At 40.9% G+C, this 14,415-nt stretch overlaps 1 protein-coding gene across 2 annotated transcripts in view; it reads left to right on the forward strand.

Annotated features, from left to right (window-relative positions):
* Positions 1-5,184: 5,184 nt before the first annotated feature.
* Positions 5,185-14,415, forward strand: part of CGNL1 (cingulin like 1) — a 55,886-nt gene continuing 46,655 nt past the window's right edge. The window contains exon 1 of one of the 2 annotated variants that reach the window (XM_063412784.1): positions 5,185-5,690. The gene's annotated coding sequence lies outside the window, so the exon portion shown is untranslated. The remainder of the gene's footprint in view (positions 5,691-14,415) is intronic. The other variant, XM_063412783.1, reaches the window with a different exon arrangement.

Consider the following 14,415-nt stretch of genomic DNA (forward strand, 5'->3'; position numbering starts at 1 on the left):
ACGAGAAAGAAACCACGGTAAAGGCCATGATGAACTAGTTCCCCTGAGTTAATTTAATTTGTTCAACTCTTTTATAAGAGTTGTGAAAATTGAGTATTTAGTTTATAAGCAGAACTTAAAAATGTCAAAAAAAATTAATTGTCCATGAAATGCTTATTATATACATGTATAATCTAGCGTTGAAAACTCCAGTTCTCTAAAACCTGCCTTTAAGTTGTCTGTTTTTCCTAGAATCGCAAAGATACGGTTATTTTCTTAAGTCTTCAGTGCATCAATAGCTAAATTACTGCAGGTGAATCAGGAGTGATGTTTTTCTTTCAAGGAGAAGGTTTAATACCTCTAAGTTGATCCTTAAAGTAATTCGACATTACTAAAATGTTTACATCTCTTCCAAAATATTGCTTCGCGAAACTGTTTAAATGGTACTACTTCACCCAGCAGAGAAAAGTAGCTGGAAATAAAAACAACTGTAAAAATATTAAAGATAAATCCTTTTTTCCCGGTCTTTATTTCCAAGTTGCTCGGGAACGTGTGGAAGGAGCGAACTGTTACCATTGCCGAGGCCACCAGGTGGTGCCATTGCCCCACAGCACAGAGGGCCCGTGGCCGTGCCCCAAATCCAGGAGACAGGGCTGGGATCAGGTACTGCTGCAGGCTGCCACAAACTCTTCCTTATCTTCGTCCAAAAGGAGAAAACCCATCCCAAACCGTAACGGCTAAGACACCCATGCATGCCCATAAGAAAAAAAAGAGTTTATTTTTATTGGGATATTGGGATAATGATGCTTAGATTAAACATTTCACCTCTCTATTGAAATAAATAAGAGCTACATGCATAAAGAGCATAGAAGCCATTTCATTTATTACATTACTATTTCTGTGATAAATGAATCAATGTTTACATCTGCAATGACTGGAACAATACACCCTTTAAGCTTTCTTCAAATAAATACATTGACAATGCCAACAAATTTCTGACTTTATGTATTTGGGGCAATAGAGGCTCAGACTATGCTATTCTTAAAAAAATCAGTTTGTTCCTGCAGCCTGGGCTTGGCCAAGGAGAGCTGCACAGACCACAGCTGAGCAGGTAACGACTACAGTGGCTTCTGGAAGTTTAATGTAGGTGCATAGGGTAGTACTTAGGCTTTTTGCAGGCTCCTTCTGAAAAAAAAACCTTCTTTCATTGCTAGGATTACTGAAATAAGACTAGTGGGAGCAAGACTGTGTCACTTAGGTGAAGGAAGAAACATGGATTTAGCCAAAAGTTGTCCAAGGAGAAGAATGGGAGATCAGAAAGCCTCATTGTGGCTAAATGTTGAACAGTATCCAAAATCTTCAACTTAAATTCATATTAAAGTATTAATTATTTACTTAATTACTTGACTATGTAATCTTTTCTTAAATGAATATTGAAACTATCATATTATTTATGATCAAACTTTCTGTTGCGAGTATTTTCCCCTCAACAGCTTTTAAAGTCAACGGTATTTTTTTTTCATCTCACTCTTGATTTCTATGTACATAATGAAGGTTAATAATTGTACAGTCTTATATTCAATGTGAAGAGTATTTGTAAACTTGAGCTAAGATGAAATTAAATTCTACAGAAGACAAATTACAATTTAAATTATCTCCTAAGTTTTTCCTCACCATGCATTGGCTAATATATTTTCCAGTGTTGAAGTGATCTGAAAATATAAATTTTGTTTTACAATTTAATCTGTCATTTTATACATTTTGATCAATAAGTCTTTTTCTCCTGCAGTGTAAATATGTTGTTGAATATATGGCTAGGCCTAATGGACTATCCAGGCTGTTTGAGAGCACATGGAGCGCCAGGGTTGGAGATAGAGAGAACGCTGTGCTCTGGGTTCTGTCAGCAGTGCCCTGTGTTTGACAGCTGTGCGTGGGAGAAGAGAGAAATGTAAAAGATGGGAGACCCCAAACAGAAAAGGGGGAGAGGAGGGGAAATGGAGAAGAGACAGAGAAGAGGAAGAAACAGGAGAGAGAAGGTGCACTGTGAAAAGAGGGGTGGGGGAAATACAAGAAAGGTACAAAATGGAAGGCCTCCTTTTTTGATTAGTTATATTCAAGGAAAAAACAGAGATCATACATTAAAAAGCATCTGATAAGAGTGTATAATTACATTTCTTCAAATGCCTCATCTTCTCTGAAAGTAAAGACCTGAATTTTTAAGATTGTGTTTTTTGAAATAAGAAATAGATAAAAATGCCTCTTTAGTAGCTTACTGAATATAGTAATAAGAAGGATAACTGTCATTTCTTAAGGAACAGACATCTAATCTTTGATAATAAAGAAAATTTCCAACACGTATTGTAAAAGATAATTCAGAAGCAATGCTTCAATGGAATTATATACCAGACTTTTTCCCCACTACTTTCTACTGTGATTATTGGATTAGATCCTTTCCTGAAAGGAAATTGGGGACTATAATGAAGTGCCACAACTCAGTTAAGTGTGAAGGGGAAGAGCAGAGAGACAGAGGTGCATCTTGCTAGGAGCCAAGCACAGCACGGATACACCAGGCTTTGCACACAGAAGGCCTCACTGCACGAGCAGAGCTGAGTGCAGGAGCGCTGCTCAGCTCCTGAGGTGTGCTGGAGCAGCCAGCAGCTGGAATTCATCTACAGCACGGGCTGCTGGGCCATTACTGTTTGTTTTTGCTTTAGCTGCAAACTCCATTTTGTATTGTCTTTCACAAGTGCCTGATAATACAGTGCCTGAACAGAGAGACATCAATCACAGCGTCGAACCAGTTTTGTAAACAAGGACCAAAACCTTCACCTAAAGGCAAGGAAAAGAAAAATAGCTGGATGAGGGGTGGGAAAGGAAATGGCAGCCTGCACAGAGATGATATTCTGTATATGACCTAAGTCTGTACTCAGTGCAATTTTAGCTTATTGCTGGGTTTGTATACATTCCTTCAAAAAATTCTTTCCTCACTGGATAACCTTGTACTTTTGCAGTATTCCAGCTGGACTATGGCTCTTACTGAACAATTCATGTTTGCAGCATTACTGTAACTAAGTACTTGTAAAACTCATGTTCAGAATACGCCAAAGATCTGTAAGAAACTGTCTGACAAAAATTTTGACTTAAACTACAGTTTTAATGAAATATTGAAATCTCAACGGTTCAAAATAAACTTTCCTCAAAGGCTCAAGAAGTGTAGGATAGAGCTTTAAGGAAGTGTAGGATAGAGGTTGTAAAAATCCAGTCAACACTCTCTGGTCTGGGATGCTCACAGCCAATACAAGTGATTTAGCAATTGTGCTTGTTCCACCTTTTCTTTTTTTTTCACACCCCCCATCTTTGACACAGAAAAATAAAGTTAAAGGAAAGAAAGAAATAAAAGAGAAAAATCCCCTGGCATATTTTTCTGAAACTTAATACAGAACAAAAGAAAGGTTTTCTGAGCAGTTTAATGCTGAGCATGGCAGATAGCAACTGAATTGTCTCCCAAGCTGTTACCTGAGAGGTATATAATGAAAAAATTAATTATAGCTATAGAGTAATGACTAGTAGTCATCATAGCCTGGTTGTTTTAGCAAGAAATTATTATTTCTTTCTTTTTCTGGTTTGCACCTAAATTCAATGGAAATGTCTTATTGTACAACATCATTGATTAACAGTCTTCATTAACCTTTAACAACATGAAAATTATAGGTATATACACCTCTTTAATTAAGCATTTTGTTTCCTTTTAAGTGCAATTCCTTCACATCTTACCAAACTACAGCATGAGGCTGAACAAACTGTCAGCATGTTTCCTAACACCCTAATTGTATTAAAATACAACCATTATAAATGTCTGTATAATATCTGTGAGTTCAACTGAAATGTTGCCACACAACTCATGTAACTGAGGAGAAAAAAATAGTTTAATTACTTTCTTTTCTATTCATTGTTTCCCAGTTTTTTCAGATGGGGTGAAGGTATAAGCTTCATGTGCTTTCTCAAAAACTACAGGGAAAAGAGCTAAGCAAACTCTACGCATCTTTAACAGTTCCAAGATTATGGGGTTACGTGGAAAAATGCATATGAAAAGCAAATTTTAAGTGGCAAAGTATGTAAAAGTTCAAGATGGCAGCACAAGTTTGGGTTGTTCTGTCTCATGAACATATTTTTGTTAATACTAAGGGCAGAAATCTCCATAGATCTGACTTTCTTCTCAATAACCATTTTTAAGGAGAACCAACTCAGTGCATTATGTAGACATGCAACAGAAGTCTTTACAGACCCTGTCACACTGAATGCATTTAATTTTCTGGTGTAGGTTTATGAGAACTTTACCTTTTTTTCCCAATGCAAAACTCAAAGCTGGATACAGTATCCCAGCCGTGTTAATACTGATGTTGTATTTGGAACACTGCCTCTTCCAGTTGAACTTCTTCTGTTCATACATTCTAATTAAAACATTCTCTACAGAAAATCCATACAATTATATAAAATTCCATGTATTTACACAGTAGTCTTTGCTAATTGGGCTTATTTTTACAGACATATATCAGAGCAGCTCTGACAGAAATTTGAGCAGTGACCTCCAGCACTGTTGGATTTGAAGAGGATGTGTTCCTATCCATGCTCCTCCTGTTGAACAACTTTGACATAGCTTTCATGACTCATATACTAAATTTTTCCTTCTCATGTTCACCACCCAGCATTTTTCTGTTGTAGACAAGGGCACATCACATTGTATTGTGGTTTTTTTCCTCCCTGAAGATTCACTACAACCTTTCTTCTGATAATGCTCCTTGGTTTATGTTGTTCAAATCTCGAAAACAACTTTATAAGCATGGAAAAAAATGGCCTGAGGCCCATTTCTTGTGACATGGTTGCGGACACTGCTTTTTGGGTTTTATTTGGCCAACACCTGTGAACCCCCAGTCTGTACCACCTACCTTTCCTTCACTGATGGATGAGGGAAAGAGACATGCTGCAATATGGGAACACTTCAGTTCGCACCGTATTTATAGAGTATTCTGGAATCACCTTGTTGTGATACTTCCAGTCTAGCTGAAGACAGTGTGGATATTACCCAAAGCGCCCGAGGCACCAAGGTGTGCCCAGAGGTGCTTGTGGCGCTGCCCCGTTCGAGCGCTGCGGCCCCGCTCCCTGCGCTTCCCTCACCGCCCCCTCACGTCCAGAGGCGCGCCCGCCCTGCCCCGTCCCGTCCTGTGCTGCCTCAGCCCTTCCCGCCGGGCGGGCGGCTCGCCAGCCGCCTCCACACGGCGAGCGAAAACAAACCCGACTGTCAGGCGGCCTCGAGCGACAGTACCCGGGCCCGGGGCTGGGTTTCTTCTTCAGAGGGCTGTTGTGGCCACCCCGTTCCGTCCCGCCGCAGCCCTAGCTGAGGAGGATCTAGCTGAGGACGCGGCCGCAGGCGTCTGTCGGGGGGCCCCGGGCGCGCCGCGCGCTCCCTCAGGGAGACCAAAGGCCGCAGGAAGGCGGGAAAGCGGCGGGAAGCCCTGGGCTCACCTGCGGCGGCGCCCCCCGCCTGGCTCCTCCCCGGCCCGGCCCGGCCCGGCCGCGGCGCCCCCTCCCCCGCTGGAGGGGGCGGGCAGTGCGCGCTCGGCTCCGGCGGCGAGCGCGGCTGGCGGGGCGGCGGAGAGAGGGGCGCGGAGTTGGCGGGGATCCCCCTGCGAGAGAGAGGCGGCTCGGGACGGGTGAGGAGAACGGCGGCGGGCGGTCTGGGAGCTGAGGGGGGCACCGCGTCGCCCGCTGTTCCCTGCCGCGATGTCCGCGGCCGGGCGGGCACAGGACTGTGGCGCGACCGGAGCGGAGCGCGGCGGGCACGGGAGCCGTCGCTGTGCGGTGCCGCAGGCGCTGCCGCCCGCGGCTGTGGCGGTGGCTCACGGCGCCGAGGCGCCCTGGGTCGCTGCTTTCCTCAGCTCCGTTAAACACACGCCTTTCCCAGGGCCGGGGCACCCTCCCGGGCGTGAGGCGAGAACTCGGCGGCTCGCCCCGCAGAGCGGCGGCTGAGGCGCGGGGAGTGGCGGGGCGCCGGCCGTGTGGGGCAGCGCTTCCCCCGGGCGCTCCTCGGGGCTGCGCTGGCGAGCGGAGCGGGGCCGCCCCGGGCGGGCGAGCTCAGCGGCCGAGCGGAGAGGGAGCTGCCGGGAGAACAGGCTCCCGGAGTCCTTCGTTTTCTCTGCGGCTGTCAGGAGCGGGGGTCTTTCCCCCGAGCGGGGCCGGCCGCGGCTGCCCCGAGCTGCGGTGGCGCAGCCGGAGGTGCTGCTGCCGGCCTTGGGCTCCAGGTGGGCGGGCGGGGCCCGGAGCCCCCGCGGGGCGCCGAGACCCCTTGCTCGCACACATTCCTCCGGGGATTCCTGGCATTCCTGGGCAGAGGGCACTCTTCACTTCTTCTCCCTTTTATTCCGCGAACTAGCGTACTTTTGCGAAAGGGTGTGTCCGCGTTGTGTGTGTTCTCTTTCATGGGAAAAGTTTAGAACGGCAGTTCTGCCATTTGTTCTTCTTCCAATTAACTTTGCATCTGATATAATCTATATCCTTCCAATTTGATGACAACTTTATGGGGAGATCAGTGCTGCGATAAAACTTCTGTGGTGAGTTTGCATTAGATTTGCAGTTGACAGAACAGTTGTTGCAGCTTTTATCTTTCCCTTTTTTTTTACATGCAGATATTTTTAAAAAACTAATGCAGTACCAGTTGACTGATTATCAGGATAGAAATAGTGGAAACCTCTTGCAAGTTGCTCTGTTTTTCTCAACGTCTACACTGTGTTTATCTTGTGCAGACTTCTAGAAGTGAATCCTATAGGTGAATCAGAAATCCCCTAAGTGTATCCTGACTGACTTCTGGTACTCCCGTGGGAACTGGACAGATTCAGTGTCTGATGCCTGTGCTGACAACTGTCACATGTCTTGTAGTTATGAACCTCTTTATAGAGCTTGTTTCAACAGACCTTTAAAACTTCTATAAAAATATAATTCAAATGGCAAAACCAAGCTACTGTTTTATTTTTAAAGGTGCTTTGTAAGAACTTGTTTGACTGGCAATTATAATTTCTAGAAGTGTCATAGTCGTTCAATTGTTGGGTTTTTTTCTCATGTTAGACCCAGGAGAAGTCTGCTTATGCTCACTCTGTGTTCCAAGCCAGGTGTGGTTACTGATGATTAATGTAAAAGTGTAATAAGTTGCTATAAGTTTTTTGGTTTTGTTGGGTTTTTTTAATAATTAGTTTGAACTTGGGTCTTTTCTTTTGGAAAAAGATAATAAATTGAAATGAAAACTTTCATGCAGTATTGAAGCCTGTGATTAACAGTGTAGTAAGCATTATGTTTTAGAAGTTTGTCATGTTATGAAAGGCAATTAAAATGCTTTTTATTTTATGTTATTAATTTTGAGACACAGCCACAATTAAAACAGAAAGCTCTGTAAAATAGAAAAATAATGCTTCTAGTTTTTAGTTAAAATTCTCTTAGGATATTAAGATAATTTTTCATGTAAGAGGAGATGGTTGTTTTTACCAGACAGTTGTTTAATATTCATGTTTCTCTTAAAATAATCTGAGATAAACTAAAAAATGCAGTGCTTCAAGTGAAGTGTCTTATAAAGGGACTGATATTTTTACATGCATGTGTTTACAATTTAGAGGTATTTCTGAAATATGTTAATCATAGGAAAAGTAATCCTGGTTGGTTTGCATACACCTTGAATTGCTACTGCCATGAACTGTTTCTAAATGCTACCTAGATGCAAATACACACTACAAAGGTAACTAATGTTGTGACAGTACTGAAAAGGCCTTGTATTGCTAACCCCCTTGATTACTGAATTTGTGGTGATATTTCCAAGAGCCTGTCTACTCCCTGAGTGTATCACATAACTGTTTCGGGGTTTTTTATTTTATTCTCATTATCTGACTTAGTTACATTTTGCTTTTAAATCTGGAGTGCTTAGGCTGCCTGAATTGCCTCCAAGCAAACCAGCTTATTTTAATTTCTGTTAATTGCATTATTAGATCTCACTATCATTACTAAAATGTCTGAGAACACACTTGGGTTCCCCTGGCAGGGCTTTTATGGAATTTCATTTTATGCAGAAAAAGTCTACGGTGTGTTCTGTATAAGGAATTTTACCTTAATAAAAGGATGATAAAGTTGCAGAAAAGAAATGGTGACAATTCCTTCTTCTGGTGTACATTGTGTAATAGGAAGTTGATCTTTCTGGGAGTATTGGTGAAACTGGTTTGTCTGGGTTCTGCAGTGTCATCTGAAATGTGCAGGTGAAACAACATGACCTCAAATGTGAGTTTTCAAATCTTTTGTCATGGAGCAGTGCGAGATAAACATATTTACTATGAGTTTATTCAGCCTGGATCATAGTGGGCAGGTTGTTATTTAAAAATAATTACTGAAGTATTTTGAAGCCAAATAATTCTGCAGATATAAAAATTTAAACAAAAATAGACCATCACAGTTTTATTCTATAGTCTGCTGTTTTACCATTTCTGCTTTTTGAAGTCATAGTGATGATGATGTCATTATTATTAGAGCCTTTTTACTATGGAGGTAACCTGAAATCTGTATATTAATACCAAGCACACAAGCCTGATATTGCAAAATAACATTCAGCCTATGGCAGCATCTAGCTATGTTGATAGAATGGAACTGGCAAGAGTCTGGTCTAGATCACTGGTACTAATACATTTCTGAGAAATGGCAGTGAACACTAAAATAATGGGGCACTTTTTTCACTTCTGCACCATCGTAACTCTGAATGGCATCAGAAATGTTGCAGCTACCTACTGCCCATGTGTTCAGATAAAGCAGGCTTAAGAAATTTGTGTTTCTTCTATCTGTCCCACTTCTTTATTTTTAGAAGTAGTTGGTGGTTATCTTCTACCTGATCAGTTCAGTGATACCATTCAGAGGCAGGCTTTGTAAAGAATTACATCCTTACAATATTGAGATTAACAAATGTTTTGAATGGCCAGGATGAGATGAAGGTGTTAGAATTTCTCTGGTTTTGTTGCTGTGTCTCAACAAACTGTGAACAGAGGAAGGTGGTACAGAATTGACACATCTTGAACTTAGGTTTGGTAATTCTGTTTTAAATGCATCTTGAATAATGTGTTGGAAGGATGTGCAAAACCACAAGAAATAAGTTGTTTTTGCTATTTCTGCTCTTAATTGGCAGAAGAATGGAGAATCCACTCACTGACAATGCTACGTTACCAGGTTATTGTATGAGGGAAGGTGTTTCACGTGTCCCTGGAGTGTTTATTCCAGGCGTGTTTATCTGGAAACATGAACACATTTCAGAAACTGCTTTGACCTTGACTCTGAATGGTGTTAAATCAAAATGGTGATATTTTTCAGTATAGACAAGTATGAAAACTTAATCTTAAACCCCCAAAAATTAACATGTTAAGAATGCACGTGCTAAAGATTTAGTGGAGTGGTAGTCATGGAGTCGCCACTGTTTGGGATTAGAGCTCACTGTATTTTTTCTGTTCTTGTACCATCTCTGCCAACAGAGCTGGCAGCCTCCTTGGAGGGCTTTATCCAAATGTAGGCTTATAACCTTTCATTTTATGTGAAATAAAGTGGATGACAAAATTCATAACCAGACGGTTAAGGTATATAGTTACATTTTTCCAAGAATGCCTTTAAATTTTTAGCCAAATTAAATGTTTTCATTTCTATTGGCCCATCTTTTTTATTTATGAGTTCATTAACCAGGCTGACAGTATGAGATTTAAAATTAATATTCTGTAATAACTTTTCACATTCTTCTTGATTTTGTTAAAAACAGAGAGCAATGAGGAATAAATGTGATTGGAGGAATGTCCCAGAAAGCTCCTAGACTGCCAAAAGCCACCAGGGAGGTTGGTAAGGCTGGAAGAGGCTTCAGTGATCACCACAGTGGCCCCTGTCTGCAGTCCCCAGGCCTGCCAAGAGTCAGGGCCATTCAGATTTGACTCTCAGCAGTCTGACTGTGACCATATTTTGACTCCAGGCATTTGCAGCAGTTCATAGTACTTTAGTTGCATGTGCATTGCATGCACCATTTAAAAGTAGCTAAAATTTGGACGTGGAAACAAAATACAGTGTGAAAGGGAGATGTATTGTCTAGGCTGCCCATGCTTACATGGTCATACTGACATGTGTTTGTGTGTTTCTGTGGGTGTATATATAAATTCACATACACACTTGCAGAAACCTGGTAAGTAATTACCAGCCTTTAGGAATGTTTTAACCCTATTTTGAATTCTGTTGAAAGATATCTCTAAGAACTATTAGAGTTTTTAGAATGGGAGATGTATTTCATGTACATAAAGATGTGCAAAAGGGGGTAGTAATTTGCATTCTACTTCAACATATGTGTAATGCAATAGGGTAAAATTTTAACTTTTGTATAGAGATTGGAGACTGTTTTCAGTGAGTAAATCCAGCTCAGTATATTTTGTCGGCCTTGTTGAAATTGGTTAGGGGTATGCCTTCATAGATTTATTTGCACACCATTAGCTGTTATATACAGGGAGCAAATGTTCAGCAGTAGCAGCCTTTATTTACAAGAACAATTGGCACGTAATGCTACATTATAATTCCACAAACACTTCAAGCTTCATGAAGAAGCAGCCCTACGTCTCTCATTTCCCTGGTAATTATGCTATTCCAGTGTGAAGGTGAGAAGTGTGGCAGCTTAGGGGAGCTGGTTGAACCTGTGCTCACAGGGCCCACCCCAGGTCACTTTGGCTGCAGAGGCTCTGTGAGCCTTTCTGAGTGATTCAGTCCAGCTCACCATGAAGCTCCTTTCCTCTGTGGAGTTTTCTAACCTCTCTCTCAGACAGAGTGTGATGATATCATCCTGTTGTCTGGTGGGGCCTGGGCTCAGGGCCTGCACTTCTGACTGCATATTTAAATTTGAAAACGCATGGCTGAGTTAGTTGAAAGAAACTAGATGGGTGTGAGGCCAAGTGTTTAAAGAATACAATGTAATTAAGGCAAAGTTTAACAGTAGAAAAATGGGAGGCATAACTAGCTTGAATACACATGAAGCTGTGGCCTTATGCTGGCTGTGTAAATATGACTCCTACAGCCTATTTTACATGTAGTTTTTGTACTTAAATACTTGCATCTCCATAGAGATTAACCCTGCTCTGTGTGTCTGTATATAGGTGAGACCTTGGTCTTTGCATGCAGCTGTACTCACAGTTCATCATTAATTTTGTTCAGGAATAAGTTATATATAATCAAGGTCATGCAAGCTGCATCTGTTGGGCTGCTGTTAAAGAAGTTTCTGTAGACAAGATTATGGTTTTTGCATGGGAATAATGATAACTGAAATGTCACATTTAAAGTGAAGGAAAAATGTTTGGAGTATAGGAACCTTTTATTATTTAATTAAATTAGAGAATTTAATAAATGAACATGTTCCTGAAACGCTTGTAAAACTTCTTAACAAAGGTTACCCTAGCTGTGTCCATTCCTTTGAGAAGAGCTTTCTAAAAGACTCTTAACAAACCTGAGATTTTCCCTCAAGCCTCCAAATATATGAACAGGATACTCTCTTCTATTTAAACAGTAATGATATCATTGGGATGTACTAAGATAATTTCCTTTGGAACAAAATGTGGTTTCTAACACTGACAATTGGAGGAAAATGTAATGAAACAACACAGAATCTCTTGTGTAGTAAGTGTAATCATGTCAGGTGTTTGGATGCAAACCAGCTATTGTATTTGAAGTCACAAACCTCTTGTAGAATCTGTGAGTATCCTCGTGTCTCTCAGCCATCTTTTCTGTCAATACATAACAGATGTGAACATTAAGAATTTGATAAAGTAGAAGAGAGTATATATAATATTTCCTCTTAGTGACTTTATTACTTTTTTCCTGTTTTAAGCTCTTTTGCAAGTTTTTAAGAAAAATGAGGGAAATTTGAGTATTGTGTATATATAGTCAACTCTGAAATAAGTATTTATAAGGTTTTGTTGTTTGCTTGCTTTTTGTATTTGAAGCTTATAAATATTAATTGTAGAGCAATGGTGTCAGATACTCACAAGATAACCCCAGTAATTGGATGCTGTTGGTGGCAAAACCCAACTTGTTCAGGAGATTTATCTGAACCTGTATGGGAGATGAAAGAGTAGAGTGGCACAACTGCACTCAGGCAGGTGTTTGTGTCCACACAGAGCTTATACCACAGTAACCATGAATGAACAAATGCATCCCCATCTCCCTCCAGTGACTCAACTGCTGTCACCGTCTGCAGGACCTGGGACTACTCACTACAGCTCACACAAATTAGTGTCTTGGAACTGTATTCAGATACCAGTTGACTTCTGTTTTAGTATACTTTTAATATGTTTGAGTTTGTTTCTGACTCCCTTTCGTGTATGATTTGGGAAAATCTGGAAACATTACTTCAGTAAAGAAAAGAGTGCTCTTAAATAATGATACAAAGCACATGGTGCGTGGTAATAGTTTAGAATATTATATGAGGAATTTGGAGATTTCTTAGCATTTTCATCATAAACAAAATTAAGACTTTGCACTCAGTAAGTGAAGTTAGCAGGTCATGTATTATTTCCTCTGGGGATAAATCTTGTAAAATTATGACTGCATGAATTCATACACAGCAGATAAAGAAAATTGGATATACATATTATGTCCATGTTTTGAATAAAACTCTGAAAATTTTTGAGACCTGAGAATCTGCCAAAATTTTTGTTGACTTACAGCCACTGAAGCAGATTTTCATTTGGAAAAAAACCTCCAACCAACAAATAAGCCAACAAAACCTGCTAGTTGTCACACAGCTCAAGCATTTGGCTGATCTGTCACATACTTTCATAGGACTAACAAGATGGTTTACATTTCAAACACTGAGACTTCCTCATACACAACATTTTTCAGCCAGAGGGAGTATGAACCCAGTTGTAAGCAAGTGAACAGTGTCTTTTGCTCTGCTTTTAATTGTTCCTTCTACTGGCAGTCTTTATTAAATACAGCCTCTTCTTCTCCTTGAAAGGTGGCTACTAATATTCTGTTTTGTTGGCTGACTGTCTGAACAAGGTTGTTTAATACTTGGGTCGAATTGAAACTGAAATTCTCCTTTCTAAGGCAGCACACCCAAAGATCATTCACTTTGCTTTAATCCATTTTGGGAGAAATTGATAAAATAATATCTGCAATGCATACTAAACCAAAGCACGGCTGTTGGCTTTCACTAACAGCTACGAAGAAAAGTATGACTTGGAATTTTCATCCTGCAGGAAGTTCTAACTTGTCATCTATAGGCTGCTGTCTGAAATCAGAAAAGAGAGTGGTATTTTTCACAGAACAAAAATTAAAGCAATTAATTCAGAAATGTTGAAGTACTTCCTATAAAAAAGTATTTTTCTGGGTCAATGTTCCTGGCTGGACTTAATTTTTCATTAAACACCCGAAGCTATATGACTCCCATATTTAACCACAGCTTGGTCAAAGGAGAAAAAAAACAACTCTTGTTGCATTTATGGTAGGCACAGACCTACACCCCACTGGTGTGGGAGCTGGAGTTCCTGCTCTCAGAGCCACTTGCAGTGTGGGTGTGTGGTCCTCCAGCATTTGTGTTTCTCCGTGGGCGCTGTGCACAGCTTGGACTGGCAGTGGGTGAATCTCAGTGCAGGAGCACTGCAGGGTTGGATAGACAGTCCTGGCACCAGAGGGGGATGCAGCAGCTCGAACCTGCTCCTTTCCTCTTTGCACTGCACCAGTCACTAATGTGTTAAATTCCGTCCATTGGGGGCCTGGAGCTAAGGTGGTGCGTGACATCTAGTGCTAAGTGCATTTAGATGGAGTGATTTTGGCAGAATATAATTTGCTAGCTTTTTATTAAATATGTAAGGCTAATTCTGCCTACAGTGATAGGTCAGCTCTGTCTTGGATGCTGAAGAGATGCCTTGATTTGGTCTTGTGTCTGTGATACCAAGCCTAAGCCCTTGCAGTCTAACACTGGTATACGGAGTTTTGAAAAATACATGCTATGTGGCTTAGGTTCACAGGAACTCCTGATTGCCTTCAAGTATAGAACTGTCACAGCATCTTTCCTTCCAAAAAATAGGAAGAAGAGATGGGACATGAAGCTTTTGGGCTGTTTTAAAAGGGAATGAATATCTGAAAACCCAGTGGTTTGTTTATTATTTAATTTCTTGAAATTTTGTGTAGGTCTTTGATGCTGACATCAGAAACGCTGACAGCAATTACAAAATAAATCTGAGCAGGTTTTTTTCCCTCACTGATGCCTGCAGATATAGAATGACACGATATATTGTAGAAAATCCTTTGTTATAGACCTTTTGAAAGTTTTGAATTTTGACCACTAGACCACTAGGGAGTGGCAGTTTACAGACAGTGCTGGGGGAAAACAAATGGTGACAG

This window comes from Prinia subflava, chromosome 15 (assembly GCF_021018805.1).
Source record: "Prinia subflava isolate CZ2003 ecotype Zambia chromosome 15, Cam_Psub_1.2, whole genome shotgun sequence".
NCBI lineage: Eukaryota > Metazoa > Chordata > Aves > Passeriformes > Cisticolidae > Prinia > Prinia subflava.